Source organism: Helianthus annuus, chromosome 17, assembly GCF_002127325.2.
Source record: "Helianthus annuus cultivar XRQ/B chromosome 17, HanXRQr2.0-SUNRISE, whole genome shotgun sequence".
Classification (NCBI taxonomy): domain Eukaryota; kingdom Viridiplantae; phylum Streptophyta; class Magnoliopsida; order Asterales; family Asteraceae; genus Helianthus; species Helianthus annuus.
The window spans coordinates 75774042-75789500 of record NC_035449.2 but is presented as its reverse complement, the minus strand read 5'-3'; positions in this window follow the sequence as shown (position 1 = coordinate 75789500).

Sequence of the window (15459 nt, the reverse complement as noted above, 5' to 3'; positions counted from 1 at the left end):
TTGACGGGTCTACTAACACTCCATCGGCACTTATGATATGGCCGAGAAATTGCACCTCTCGTAACCAAAAGGCACACATAGAGAATTTCGCATACAACTTCTCTCGTCTAAGCGTCTCTAACACCTCTTGTAAGTGGTGTGCATGTTCAGCTTCACTTTTTGAATACACCTAAATATCATCGATAAACACGATGACTAACTTATCCAACATTGGCTTGCAAACCCGGTTCATGAGGTCTATGAAAGCCGCAGGTGCATTGGTTAGCCCAAATGACATCACGAGGAATTTGTAATGTCCGTATCTCGTGCGGAAAGCCGTCTTTGGCACATCTTCCTCCTTGACCTTTAGTTGGTGATACCCCGATCTAAGGTCAATTTTTGAAAACCAGTTCGCACCTTGTAATTGGTCAAATAAATCATCTATCCTCGGAAGCGGGTATCGATTCTTTACCGTGAGTTTGTTTAACTCCCGGCAATCGATACACATGCGCATGCTTCCGTCTTTCTTTTTCACGAATAGTACCGGTGCGCCCCAAGGAGACACACTCGGCCTTATGAATCCCTTGTCAAGCAGGTCTTGAATTTGGGACATCAACTCTTGTAGTTCCGATGGCGCGAGTCGGTATGGTGCTTTTGCTACGAGTCTTGCGCCCGGAATCAATTCGATCCCAAACTCTACTTCCCGTTCCGGCGGTATCCCTAGTAAATCCTCTGGAAATACATCTTCATAGTCGCGTACTACCGGTACATCTTCAACCTTCAGTGATTCTTTCTCGGGCTCATTTGCGTATATCATGAATGCCTTGCATCCTCGCTTCATAAGCTTGTGAGCTTTCAACATAGAACATACTATGGGGTTGCCGCCTTTTTCGCCATAGATAGTGATGTGTTTCCCGCTAGGAGATATTAGCTTTATCTCCTTACGAAAACACACGACCTTCGCGTGGTGCTGAGATAGCCAATCCATCCCAACGACTACTTGAAATTCCCCCATTGACATCGGGATTAGGTCTATCAGGTATTCTTCATCGTCGATGCTTAATTTGCAGCCTCGACAAACATCACAAACTATAAAACTTTTGTTGCCCCCTATTTCAACTTCTAAGGGCACAGATAATTTCGTCAACACAAATGAAGGATGTCGAATAAATCCATGCGAAATGAAGGATTTATTCGCACCCGTATCAAACAATACACGTGCTGGAATTGAGTTAATTGTGAATATACCTGAAACCACATCGGGTTCTGTTTTTGCTTCAGCCGCGGTAAGTTGGAAGGACCTAGCCTTCGCTTTGGGAACTTCTGTTGGAGACTCTTTTGTGTCTCTCTTTCCAACCAACTCGGGACATTCAAACTTTTTGTGGCCGGGTTGATAACATTTGTAGCAAACGGAAACTTTTCCGGGACATAGCGATACAGTGTGTCCCGTCTTCCCACATACTGGACACGGCTTGTCTTTGAAGCGGCACTCGCCTTTGTGCCCCTTTCCACATACTTTGCAACTTGGCAACCCGCCTTTAGCCTCCACTTTCTCCCCTGATTCAGCAGTTCTAGCTTTCTTTGTAGGGCTTGGATTCACATCTTGCGCCCTTCGCTCACCCCTCTCAACTTGCTTCTTTAACTCGATTTCCCGCTCCAGGGCGGTGTTGATGATTTCTGTGAGAGTTTCATATTTTGAGGGAGTCATAAACTCCCGGTATTCAGCACTCAGCATGTTTTAATAATAGTATATCTTCTGCTCTTCAGTGGTGACTAACTCGTCACAAAATCTCAGCTTATCCATAAAGATGCCCGTAATCTTATCAATTGATTCTCCCTTTTGTCTTAACTGGATGAATTCCTCTTTAATCCTGTTGATAACTGCTTTGGGACTATGGTGTTTAAGGAACGGTACCTTAAACTCATCCCAAGTCATGACCCTTGCCGCTTTGGCTCCCATTTCCTTCTTTTTATTATCCCACCAATCCTTGGCTTGATTTCTCAATTGACCCGTTCCGTAAGTAACAAAGTCACCTACGTCACAATGGGTTCGTTCAAACACTCCTTCGACATCACTTATCCATCTTTGGCAGATTATCGGGTCAACTTCCCCGTTATAGATTGGCGGTTTGCACGCCATAAATTCTTTATATGAGCACCCTTTACGATCTCCCGTTTTTTCCTTCATAAGGTTGACACTATCCTCCAACCTTTTAACTCGCTCCTCAACAAGTGACAACACCGTGTTTTGAATTTTGTCTATAAACCCGGATAGACTACCTTCCATTGCCTTCCCTACTTCTTCGGCAATTATTTCTTTCATTTGTTCGGTGCTTGTTTGCACCGGATTATCATCGTTTCCATCAGACATCTTGAAACTGAAATGTTTACATTTAAACGTTAAACATTTCATTTATAACATTACTTCATTTGTTTCGGTTTAGCCAAGTTCTCAACTTGCTTTAACCATTCACATTCGGTGCACTTTCCGGTTTGAGTGTATTAACACGCTCTTCCCGTGCACATCAATTCATTTCTTACATAAATATAATCTATTAAAATAATAAGTTAATTCTTACCGGACGATCGATCAAGCTTGAACCGAACACTTTGTTGACAACCTTAAGCTCTGATTACCAACTTGTAACACCCGTCTAATTACTACTTGAATTCTAATAATAATTCTAGCATATTATGTAAAAGATGTCTGAGTTATAACATAATTTGCATAGACGAAGTTTAAAACTAGTTAACCCTTAGTCAACTAACGACTAAGTTCAAACATTCATAAGTTGTTTAACGAGAGTTTACATTCCAAAACATTGTTTATCAAAGTTAATATAACGCGGAAGCTCAAAAGTGAGTGTTTGGTTCTTCAACATCTAGCTTGACCATCATCCACAATATCCCATTGTCACCTAGGGTCAAAACCACTGAAAAACATTAGTTTCTACAGTGAATTTAATCATACAATCAAGTTCTAGCATCACAACATGAAAAACAAAATAATTTTTCAAAAGTTAACCTGCCGCGTGTCGTGGCAGGTTCTGATAATTCTGTTGCGTACCACGGCAGCCGTCACGTGTCGCGGGGGATCAAAAGATCCTGTCGCGTGGCGCGGGGAACACAGTTTTCCAGCAGGTTCATTGCTGAATCCTGCACTTGCTGCCAGCTCCGGAAATGCAAGTTTTTAACTTCATTTGACCATAAGTTTTGACTCGTAAGTCCGTTTTAAGTGATTCTTTTTCCTATACGTCTGTAAATTCATTACCGACGTGCCTATTACAATTATCATACCTAAATTTTAATTTACGGACCGAATGACTATATGTCGTATGCATTTATTCAACCCACTCTAACTTTACACATTTTACTATCATTTAACTAGTAAGCTTATGGCACGCTATGCCCAACATCCGGGGCTTATTATCACCCGCATTTCTTACCAATCTCATGGTTTAATGCTCTTGTGACTATTATCGCCATTATCCACTACTAGAACACTAAAACTACAACTTATGCAACTAATAAACTCGTTGGCTCATCTTGTGGAACCCTCCATTATGATGACTACCAATTAGTTTATTGACGACTCTAAGTCTATCAATTCACATAATGTTCATGATTGCTATGATCAACGCAATTTTTCTATCCAACAATACGAATATACAAAGCTAATCAACAACACGCTTAGTGTAACGGGTCAAGTTACATACCTTCAAAGTAGGCCCTTCAAACGTGGTTCGCCACTCGCTTGTCCGCTTGATGCTCCTGCGTCCTTTCCTATAGAGTTCATTTATGACATATTTAGAGCTCTCTCTTTAAATCATAATTCGCATAATACACCGAAACATCATAATTATGCGTTTTAGATTTGAATTTCAGTTTTAAGCCTTCTTTGAGGCATTTTCACAAACACTTTATGGGCAGATTTTTACATGATTAAATATCAATTCTCTAGCTTATCACTTTGCCCTAGTTTCACATCAATCAACCATTTTGCATGAACTTTATTCTCTAAAATTCAGAAATCACTTCACAGTTGTCAATTTACACTAGAACAACACTCAATTCCCTAGTGTTTATCAATTTATACATAACCCACTAATCACACCTACAATGGTGTTCATAGATTTCACTAAAATTTCATATGATTCCAACTTGTATTTGTCTAGGGTTTGTCCCTAGACACTATATTGTTCTTAATTCATCATTAGACAAACATGCAACCACAAATTTCAGATTTTCCAAATTTCATGAAAATTTCAAACAAGGAATTAACACCAAATTTTACATACCTTGTAACCCTCTTGTGATGAGGATCACTAATCTATGTTCAGATTTCGTTTTTGATCAGATTTGAGCCTTCAATTTGATTGTTTTATAGATGTTAGGGTTTTGGAGAGTGGGGAATCGCCCCTGCTTGCTTCTTATAAGACCAGACATCCCAAAATGGGGTTTTTGGTTTTTGTTTTTATTAAAATTAGTAACATAAGTTTCAATTTTAACATCATTGGCCCCTCCACTTTTGTTTAACATATAAATAGGGTTATTTAACCCTTTTTCAAGTTATTTTTAGACTTTGTAGTTAACTAGGTTACCATTTTCCTAGTTAGTAAGTTCTTGTTTATTTATACTTTATAATTCTAATATAAAGTTTTATATTTTCCGGGTGTTACATTATGTTCCAACACATACTATATACACAAATTTATTATTCGTACCTACACTCATACTCATACTCATGACAATACATTTTATGCTTATACTTATACTCATACTACTAATACGTTTTATGTTTATACTCATACTTACGTGCATATTCATACTTAAACTTATACTTATGCTCATACTTTCATTCATCTCATGATTCATATATTCGTACCCGTATGCGAGCGTAATCCGAGGGATTCGTTTACGTGGGTCCCATACATACTTAAGCATGGACTTGCTTATATACTAAATTCTTATATGTACACGTTCTTATGTTTTAAATTATGTATACCCTGATTCATACACAATAGTATAAGCTATGCGGATCATGCGACGATCAAAATAATCGCGAGTGCACAAGGGATTATAGTGATAGGCGTATGAAAACCATAGAGTGTACTACTGTGTATGGTAAGACACGGAACGTAACATGACACTGAATAACGAGGCGGATGTAACATGGTCAAAACATGGTGGATACGCTGCTGGTACTTCCTATATGTAAGTGTTTTCACCATTGTTAGGCCGATTGATCAGGATCTGTTTGAGTAGAATGTGGCTGGAATCAATCAGAATTGAGGTGCGGAATCCCTCAATAGTGTCACAAGATCGACAACAACAGATTCAACGTTTAACCTCATCTTATTTCTATTAGAATGATGATGAAAGTACAATAGCTCCGATAGAATCTCAGACCAGCAGAGGTTCCTTACAAGTTCAGCCAAAAAGTTCTAAATGACAAACACATGCTAGAATCTCAGACCAGCAGAGGTTCCTTACAAGTTCAGCTAAAAAGTTCTAAATGACTAACAAATGCTAACTATTTATAGGCAAACAACAGGGAGGCATTAAGTGTCACCCGATCAGATGGTGCTCCGATGGGATGGTCATCCAATCGGATGACATCAGTCAACCGTCGGATTTCACTTTTACAAATTGTTGGTGCATACATCTGTCGTCTTCGTCTTGTATCGAGCCTTAGATTTCATTGTATAGATCAGGGCACATTGTACGAGAAATTAACATGTTTAGGGTGTTTTAGAGGTTGATTTCGCTCCAAACATCACATATAGGTGATTCCGCCCGAAATCACATATATGTGATTTCGCCCGAAATTACAAGAGCTGATTCCGCTCCAAATGTCCTCATGTAACTACGAGCGAAATCAGACACCTATAAATAGGTCTTTCAGGAGCGAAATCAGTATCTAGTCCTGGTTTTCCATGCCGAAGTGCTGCCGGTGTGAGGTTTGAATGTAATCGCTGTCAGATTAATCAAATTAGTGATTTAAGTGAATTGCGAGCTATTTCTACCTTTGTTTCTTGTTTTCTGCACCTGAAATGAAGTAAAACTCCTTTGAACGACTCATTTGGGTCAGTCGCACGATCCTACAATTGGTATCAGAGCCAGTTGGAGGAGTTCGGCAGTTTACAGCCGAATTTCATTGATATTTCTAGCTTCTACACCTTCTTTCATCATTTCAGGAAGTTTTAACGGTCAAAACCAGATAAAATTTTCACAGACTGTTTAAAATTGGACATAGATAAACCCTTGAAAGTTTCATTGCTAAAATCGGACTAAAAATGGACAAAAATGACCTCCGAGCTGATTCCGCTCGAACAGACTAAGTGTGATTTCGCTCCAAATACATCCTGATTTCGCTCAGGATTAGTTATTGATTTCGCTCCAAACTACCAAATTTGGGATTCCGCTCCAAAGTTCTAAGTGATTTCGCTCCAGATTGCCAAAATTCAGATTCCGCTCCAAGATTCGTTCTGATTTCGCTCCAAATCTACAAATTTCTGATTTCGCTCCAGTCTGTGTGTGGTGATTTCGCTCCAAACAACAATTTAGTGATTTCACTCCTAAGGGTGTTTGTTATTTCGCTCGAACTGGTTATCTATTAATTCCGCTTGAAACCAACTGTTTTTTGAAAAACGCGATACGTAATCATGAGTGAAGAGTTCTACAACGCTTTTGCTTCATCTTCGACTACTCCGGCTTCCATTGCTCAGAACATGAACTTGGAAAACGAGACTGGAACGTTGCAAAAGCCCCCAAAACTGATGAGTATCGAAGAATACTACGGGCGGAAAGACAGATTCGAAAATTGGGTCCAAGCAAACCATCTTAGGTCATGGGAATGTATTCTGAAGAAGTATGTGTTGCCACGAACAGATTTGCAGGTTATCAAAGAACTTTCAGAATTTACTGATCAAGAACGGAATATGTACAAAGCCGAGAAGATGATGATCAGTCTGCTTCAACAAGCCATTAAAGAAGACATCTTCATATTGCTTCAGCACGACAAAACTTCAAAATCAATTTGGGATGCACTTAAAGTCAAGTTTGAGGGTAGTGAGAATATGATTAAAAGCAAGAAGGCACTGCTCAAGAAAGAGTTTGATTTGTTCAGCAGTCTACCGGGTGAAGACACAAAGAAGTTAATTGAACGTTACTGCCACTTGGTGCGATCCATGTCAATGCTGAGTATTACGAAAAATCGGGAAGAGTGGGTCGACAAGTTAGCCGATGCGTTACCGCAAAAAGAGTGGGGAACCTATTTGATGATTCTAAAGAACACAGGGGTTTATGATGGGTTAACGATTTCTCAGTTTATCGAGAAGATTGAAAGTCAGGATTTGGAACAGCAGAAGATCGCGAGGATGAATAGTCCAAGTGGTCAACAGGATGTAAAAATGTACTACAAAGGTAGTGTTCCGGAAGCTGAGAGAAGTCCGAAGATACAGACTGCACTTAGTGCTGGGGATTCAACGGAAAAAGTTGATTAGACTTCAAACAAAAATAGTGGATTCTCTTCATATCCAAGTGTTAATCCCAAGAGTTCATCAGAAAGTTTTCAGAGTCAAAGCTCAAAAACAGGAAATGGTTGTGTGATTCAATGCAACATCGCTCTAAATCTTCCTGATGGCCAAAGTTTTTCTGAAGAAGTTGCGAAAGATCATATGGCTCTACTTGGTTCTGTGCTTCTCTCGTATGAAGGTCTAGTTGCAGGTCGGATCGGAAATCCTATGCTCACAAAGGAGGATTACGATCAGATAGACGCCAAAGAGATGGAACTAATGGACATCAAATGGTGTCTAGCTAGTGTTCTTAGACGTGCCGAAAAGTTCAAACTGATTATTGGGAGAAATGACTTTCTTGATGCACATGTTTCTACTTTAGGTTTTGATAAATCTAAAGTTACTTGTTTTCGTTGCAGGGAGAAAGGTCATTTCAAGCGAGAATGCAAGAACAGGGAAGCTAGTGGAGCTCAGAATCCATTCGGAAAAGACGATTATTACCGGAAAGCCATTTATCAGCAAGTGGGTCAGCAACAACGACAAGAACCACAGGTAGCTCATGGTAGAAAGATTGAGGATTCAAAGAGAGCGTGTTTGGTGGACTTTAACTGGAACAACTACATATCACCAGAAAGCAAAGTTTGTTTAGTCAGTCAGGATGATGAAAGATTACCTGAAGGCTTCAGCTGGGATATGTTTGTTGATGAAAAAGGAGAATTCAAAGCGTTCATTGCTAAGATCGTTAGAGAACCAGATATGTTTGCCACATGGATGAAGTCTATTGGTGAGACTGTGAAGAATGTGGAGAAAGAGTCTGATGCATCTGATGAAAGCTCAGAAAGTGCTGATGAAAGCTCACAGAGTGCAGATGAAAGTTTACAAAGTGATGATAGTTCTGAAAAAAGAAATTGTTTTTGATAAAACTCCATCTGATACTGGTTCATCGGATGATAGTTCTGAAAAATCTGTAGAGTTTGATCAGTCATCTCCATATGATAGCAGTGATGATGAGGAAGAAAAACATATTAACATTGCAAAATCTCATCTGTCTCCTGAAAGTTTTCATTTCTATTTTGCAGATCGCTTGGAAAAACTGAAGGAGAAACGAGCTGCAAAAGAACAACAACAATTGAAACCTGAAGATGTTGTTCAGAATGAGAATGCTGAAAGTGTTGCTGAGAAGATGGTTGAGACTGAGTAAGTGAAAAAAGAAGAAAAGGTGACTGAAGCAGAGAAAGTGATCGGAGTAGAAAAATTTGTCGAAGTTGAAAAGATTGTGGAAGTCATCAAGCCTTGCAAAAAGTGTTTGAAAGCCTGCAAAGAATGTGCTGTCAAAGATGAAAAGCTACCTGAGTATGAAAAGAACAAAGAGCAATTACTGTTCAATCTCAATTATGTGAAAGAATCTTATGATGTCTTGAACAGAACAGTGACTGGTCTTCAAAAGACAAACTCAGAAAGAGAGAACGCTTTGACAATGATGAATGCTGTGATGATGTCGAAGCAGAAAGCTATCAACTTTTACATCGAAGAGAGTGCTAAGTGGAAGCAAGAGTTGGAAACTGAAAAGATTGAAAATGAGAGAATCAGAAGATTATTGCAGAGTTATTCTAGTTCTGATTATCTTATTGATCGAATTTATCCAACTGTTGCAGGTTTCGAAGCATTCAAGGATGAAGAGTCAAAAAAGAAAGATAGTGAATTTGTTTTAGGTGGAAGTGCTGAGGATGAACAGAAGAAACCGTTCTGGAAACAATCAAATCAGGAGTTTCTTGCTGAGAAGAAAAGGAATGGAATTGGAGTGTTTCATCCAAGAAAGACTCGAACCTGTTTCAAATGCAATAAAGCTGGTCATATTGCATGGAATTGTCCGAAAAATGCCAAGACAAAACAGGGAGTTTCTGAAAAGCTAAAAGAAAAAGTTGTTGAAAAAGATGAAAAACCAACTGAACAAGTCAAAATTTTTGAAAATTCCATTCAAGAAGTTGGTGAATGTTCTAAGAAAAATCTTTACAAAAAGAAAGGAAAAGACAACCAAGTGTGGGTTGTTAAGAAGATTGATGAGAAAGTTGGCGATGATTCTGGTTCCACAAAGCCAGAGGAGCCACAAGGTGAGGTAAAAGAGGTAAATTCTGTATTTTCAGTAAGTGATGATGAATTTTCCTCACTAAAGTTTGAAGAGATTAAACGAAAAGTTGGTAAGGTTGAAATCTCGGATCAGTTTTACTACGAGAAGACTGAGTTTGATGTCGAACAAGTTTTTAATGGAAATGTTAAGAAAATTTTTGGGAAAATGCTTAATGGGAAAGCAAAAGGGGTTAAAGATTTTTATGCAACTAAAAAGGCAACTTACAACCCTACTAAGCAAGAATTGAAAACCCTCAAGTCTGAAAAGATTTGGGTAGAAATTCTTTTCTCTTGAAGTCTAAGGACTTTGCCGGAGATCCCAAGTTTGTAATCGTGGATCAGGAATCGGCATCATTCTTGTAAAAGTGTTTTTGTGAAAATTTTGAAAAATTATTGAAATTTTTACAGGTTGAAGGACTACGCCGGAGCTTCCAGGTTGGTAAGTGAGAAGCAGGAATCGGCATTTTGTTCTTACAATTGGTAAATGATCTAGTGTAGATGTTCTATTCCTACACTGAACAATGGTGATGGTTTTTACAATTGGTACAGAGGGTGCGTACTTGCATATGGTAAATCAGGGACACTAATTTGTACTTGATCTACTACAAGTGTTTGATGAACAATATGATGAACCATACCCCGTACTTACAAATGAACTTACAAGTGGTAAAAACAAACTTATTTTCCAAAAAAAAAAAAACAGTTTGATTAAAACAAACTTAAGTGTTTTGAAATCTAAATGAGAAAATAGTTTGTTGAAAGGGGGAATTCTGATTGTTTATGCCTAAGTGGATGGCGAATTGATGCGATTCGATATCGGTTGTCACTTTATTTGTACAGTTTGTTTTCAATTTTTTGTAATTGGGTCAAGAGCTTAGATAGTTTTCAAATTTCCTTTTAAATGTGTTTGCATTTTAGGGGGAGTAGAAAAATTTCACAAAATCCAAAAACATTAAGAAAATTTGAAAAAGTACAAAACTCATTTTTGATTTGAAAAATATTGATAAAACAACAAAAACATGATAAAATGAAAAAAGAGTTTAGTTGTGAAAAGAGGAAATGATAGTACATCAGTAGACTGTCACAACATGCTAAAGAAATGGAAAGTATAAATGTGATAAACAATCTCACTTTGGATGTGTCAGTAGGTTTTTGCACATTTAGTAGATTGTGACGAGATATAAACCTAAAAATTCAAACTTGCTTATTTTGTGGGTAACAACTTCTTGGATATATAGGTAACCCCTGAAATCTTGTTTGAAAGGTCCCTTATTCTAAGATACTAGGTCTTTATGCTCAGTGATATCTGGGGTATTATCCCGGGACTTCTGCTGTATGAAAATACTAACCTAGTTCCCGGATAATGCTTTCTGCAAAAGCTTTGAAATATAAGCTTGCCCTCAGCAAATTGATGAAACAATAAAATTGATAGTCATTGCTGTTGTAACAAAAGATCCTCTAAAGGGGACACACCAAAAGTCGAAGCCGTCATCTCTCTGCGTATACGGAAGTATCGACCTGAGCTCTCACGGCCCTCGCAATTAACCCCTAAACAGATATCATCTGTGGTATACTCACCTGTAAGGCTGAATATTGGGATCTGGATACGGGAGTATATTCAAGTAGTGGGACACACAGATAAGTTTAAGTCATTAAGACATTAACATCGTATCTCGGATCAGTTGAACTTTGTGTGAAAATTTAAGTGGACAATTATACAGACAATCTAGGTAAATTGTTTAGAACTTAAAATGAAATCAAGCTTAACGGTGTTAGTGACTTGTCGCAAAAACTGATATGATCCTCTTACACAGACTCACAAAAATATTGTTTGTAAATATTTCATTTCTGCATTTCTTTATTTTTATAATTAGTGTCTTTATTCTCTTTACTTTTCAAAATCCAAAAAGATTTTCGGTGTGTTTTAGCTTAAACTTTTGAAAAATTCAAAAAGATTTTTGACAACTGATGTTGGAAAGCTGATTTTCAAAGTCTAAAGTGCTAAACATGATGACCATGTGGTGAGGGGGAGTCTGAAATCCAAATGTTTTCAAAATATAACATTTCAATTGGTTCATCAAAAATCTTTGTTTGGTCTGAAGGGGAGTAAGTGTTGGTGCATGCCTCTATACTTGAAATGTTTAGATATGGAAATTTACTGTGAGGTAGAGTTTATGCAAATTAAGTATGAGATGGGTTATCAATCCTGAGCAGATCTAGAGCCAAGTTTCGATCTTGAAACAATCTTCTGAAGAGTCAGGTCTTTCGATTCTAAGAAGCGTATGAGAGCCAAATTTCAATTCCTGAGGACTCTGTGGATAGAGTTTGAGCCAGGTTTCATTTCTGAGAACAAAGTTTGAACCAGACAACAATCATGAACCTGTGAAAGCCAGACAACGATCCTGAAGCAAATGATGCTGAAGAACTAGAGGAATGCTAGCATATCGCAAGGGGGAGTTTGAAGACAATGTGAAAGAGAAGAGAGAGTGAAGCCCAGAGGCTGATCAAGGCTGAAGTCTGTCAAGACTCGACATAGTCAGACTCGTCAACATCTGAGGGGGAGTCTGTTGGTGCATACATCTGTCGTCTTCGTCTTGTATCGAGTCTTAGATTTCATTGTATAGATCAGGGCACATTGTACAAGAAATTAGCATGTTTAGGGTGTTTTAGAGGTTGATTTCGCTCCAAACATCACATATAGGTGATTCCGCCCGAAATCACAAGAGCTGATTTCGCTCTAAATGTCCTCATGTAATTACGAGCGGAATCAGACACCTATAAATTGGTCTTTCAGGAGCGAAATCAGTATCTAGTCCTGGTTTTCCATGCCGAAGTGCTGCCGCTGTGAGGTTTGAATGTAATCGCTGTCAGATTAATCAAATTAGTGATTTAAGTGAATTGCGAGCTGTTTCTACCTTTGTTTCTTGTTTTCCGCACCTGAAACGAAGTAAAACTCCTCTGAACGACTCATTTGGGTCAGTCGCACGATCCTACACAAATAAGCACCGATCCCTGTGTTGTCTTTACACTAACATACATACAATAACATACATATACAAAATTACATACACAGCACAAAATAAGACTCGATGCAGACGGAAGCTACAGACATATGTACTAACAACCATGTTACCAAACTTTCATAAAACGTGCCATGAGAAATTCGGTGTTTTATAGACCTTTTTGGACCTATACAAACTTCAAACAACTCACAAACGCATTATATCCGATTACCCATGACGAGACTTCATCCTTAAGAACGCTACTTTCGTCTATCAACCACTTATGCTATTTCTAACACTCGCATTCGTGTAATCAACATCAATCGTTCACTTTTATACTCCCATTATTCTCCATTATTCCTTGTCCTCTTATATGAACCTCATTCACAATCACATCGGTTTAAACATTCGAATCCTAACTTATCTCTTTACATGTAAAACCATCTTTATTCTTGTGTAAACATACCTAGTAGACCGTTATCACTTATTTACCAAACCCTCTCGTTCCTCTCAATAAACAACTTTTACAAATGTGCGATTTTATACTACCCTTAAAACTTCCTATGCAAGCTACCCCACTTTCATCAAAATACAAACCGTTTCACACGAGATTCCCCTTCCTAATACGACGCATTTTAATACATATCCAATTGAGATTTTCAAACTTGTTTAAACTCGCTTTAATCATATACGCACCCTTACGTTTCCAATTATGTTTGGTACCTCAAATCAATTTAGACAAACGAACTCCGTTACAAATGTATCTTGTCGTTCTTCGAAATTTCTTACTTTTTTACATTTCGAAATTTTCAAGTCTCAGTTTTGAATAATCACCTTTTGCCAAAACTCTTCAAGTCTTCCTCTTGACTAAAGGAGGGGAGACTGTAACGCCCTGCGTTTTCATATTTTCTATATTTGGAAACCCTTGCTTAAAATCCTATTTTTGGAAACATTGTACTCTCGTATGCCGCCTTTCGTTGCAATCGATATATTATCCAAGACTATTGGCTCGTTATTATACAATGAAACTTGATACTTGTTAAACTAGTTAAAACTCTTAAAATAATGAGATTCGGAAGCCTCGTGAAATGGACAAACGTTTAAAGAGTTTTATCCTATATTAAATTCGGTATTTATCTATCCTATTTTATTTAATTAATTAAATTAATAATTTTTTTACTATATAAAAGTTTTATTTTTTATAATAATCTAGTTAGTTCGTTAGATTTTAAAGTTAGTAAATATAAACTAACTTAGTTAGTTTAAACTATAATGTTAATTTCCTTTTTTTTTAAATAACAACTTAACTTGGTTAGTTAAGTCCAGGGTCTGTTATGTAATTTGCTGAAAGTTTAAGGATATGAAAGAAAGAAAAAGAAAAGGAAATAAATACCCAAAAACTGAGGACCACGGGACTCGAACCCGGGTCACTTGCTCCAAACACACACGCGCCAAACCATTCTGTTGGTTCATGCTTTCAAACCCATAAAAGAACAGATGATAAGGAAAGCTAAAACAGGTTCAGAACAGTTGGTCTTCATAAGCAGTGCTTGAACAAGATTCTCCCCTTGACAGTGGTTTACTAACACCTGATAGACTACAAGCACTGATCTGCACAACAATTGTTAACCAAAGCACTGATGAAGTTTATAGTACTGAAGCTTTATCTACTGATGTCCTCCATGTACTATTGAAGACCAAAGTGCTGTCCATTACAAGAACTGGTCACTCAATGAAGAAAGCACCGATGCTCATCATCCGTGCTTAGACTACAACAGTGGAACGAGAATCAGTGGTTTATATAATCAGTGTCTATGTAATCAGTATTTATGTAATCAGTGGTTGTATGTAACAGTGCTTAGAGTTTGTTAGGAGGTTAGATGTCACTTTCATGGTGACATCAGCAAAGATGCTCAGTGGTTTGGGCTGTACTATAAATCGTACAGTACTCTGTACTGTTCTGTTAGTTCTTCCTTCCTAAGTCATTATGTACGAACAAATCATTGAGCTCAGGCTGAGGGGGAGTCTTGTGCATGCATGCAAGTTGTAATTGATTATTGTAATTAGATACAATTATTCGATTCAATGGAAAACATGTTTGCTTAAACTTTTCTTTCTTGATTGTGTTTACAAAGTTTGATTGTTATTTCCGCTGCAATTACTACATCTTTGTTCTTTCATTTTACATTAATAAATTCAAACAAACACAATCTAAAGAAACTCAGATCCTAACAATTGGTAGCAGAGCTTGGACAGTCAAAATTCGATCTAACCATCGATTTGACGTAAAAGTTCAGCTCGAATTCATTGATAATTTCAGTTGTTCGTATTTAGTTGAAAAACAGAGTAAGGTATAATCACGTATAGAAGTTGATTATTCAAGATCAGTAAAACAACCAGAATGGCGTCACAATCACAAGACACTCACAACATCGGGACTCTCTTCAAACCACCGATGCTTGTCAGATCCGAGTACAATATCTGGCAACGTCGAATGGATCATGTCCTGGCACAATGAAATATCGGTTGTTGGAAGTCAGTCATCTATGGACTACATGTTCCACATGTGCCTAGTACTGAAGATCCCAAAGGCTTTTTGCCTAAAAGCCCTGAAAACTATTCAGAACAAGATTTTCAGAAAATTGAACTAGAGGCTAAGGCTTTTAGCATAGTAGCCTCAGCTCTTCCAAATGACATTTATGCTGGACTGTTACACTGTAACAGTGCCAAAGAGTTGTGGGATGCCTTAAAGCAATAGTTCGGTGGTACAGAAGAGCATTAGAGTCTACCCCAGAAGGGCTGGAAACTGAAGAAAGGGGATCCAGTGCTAAAAC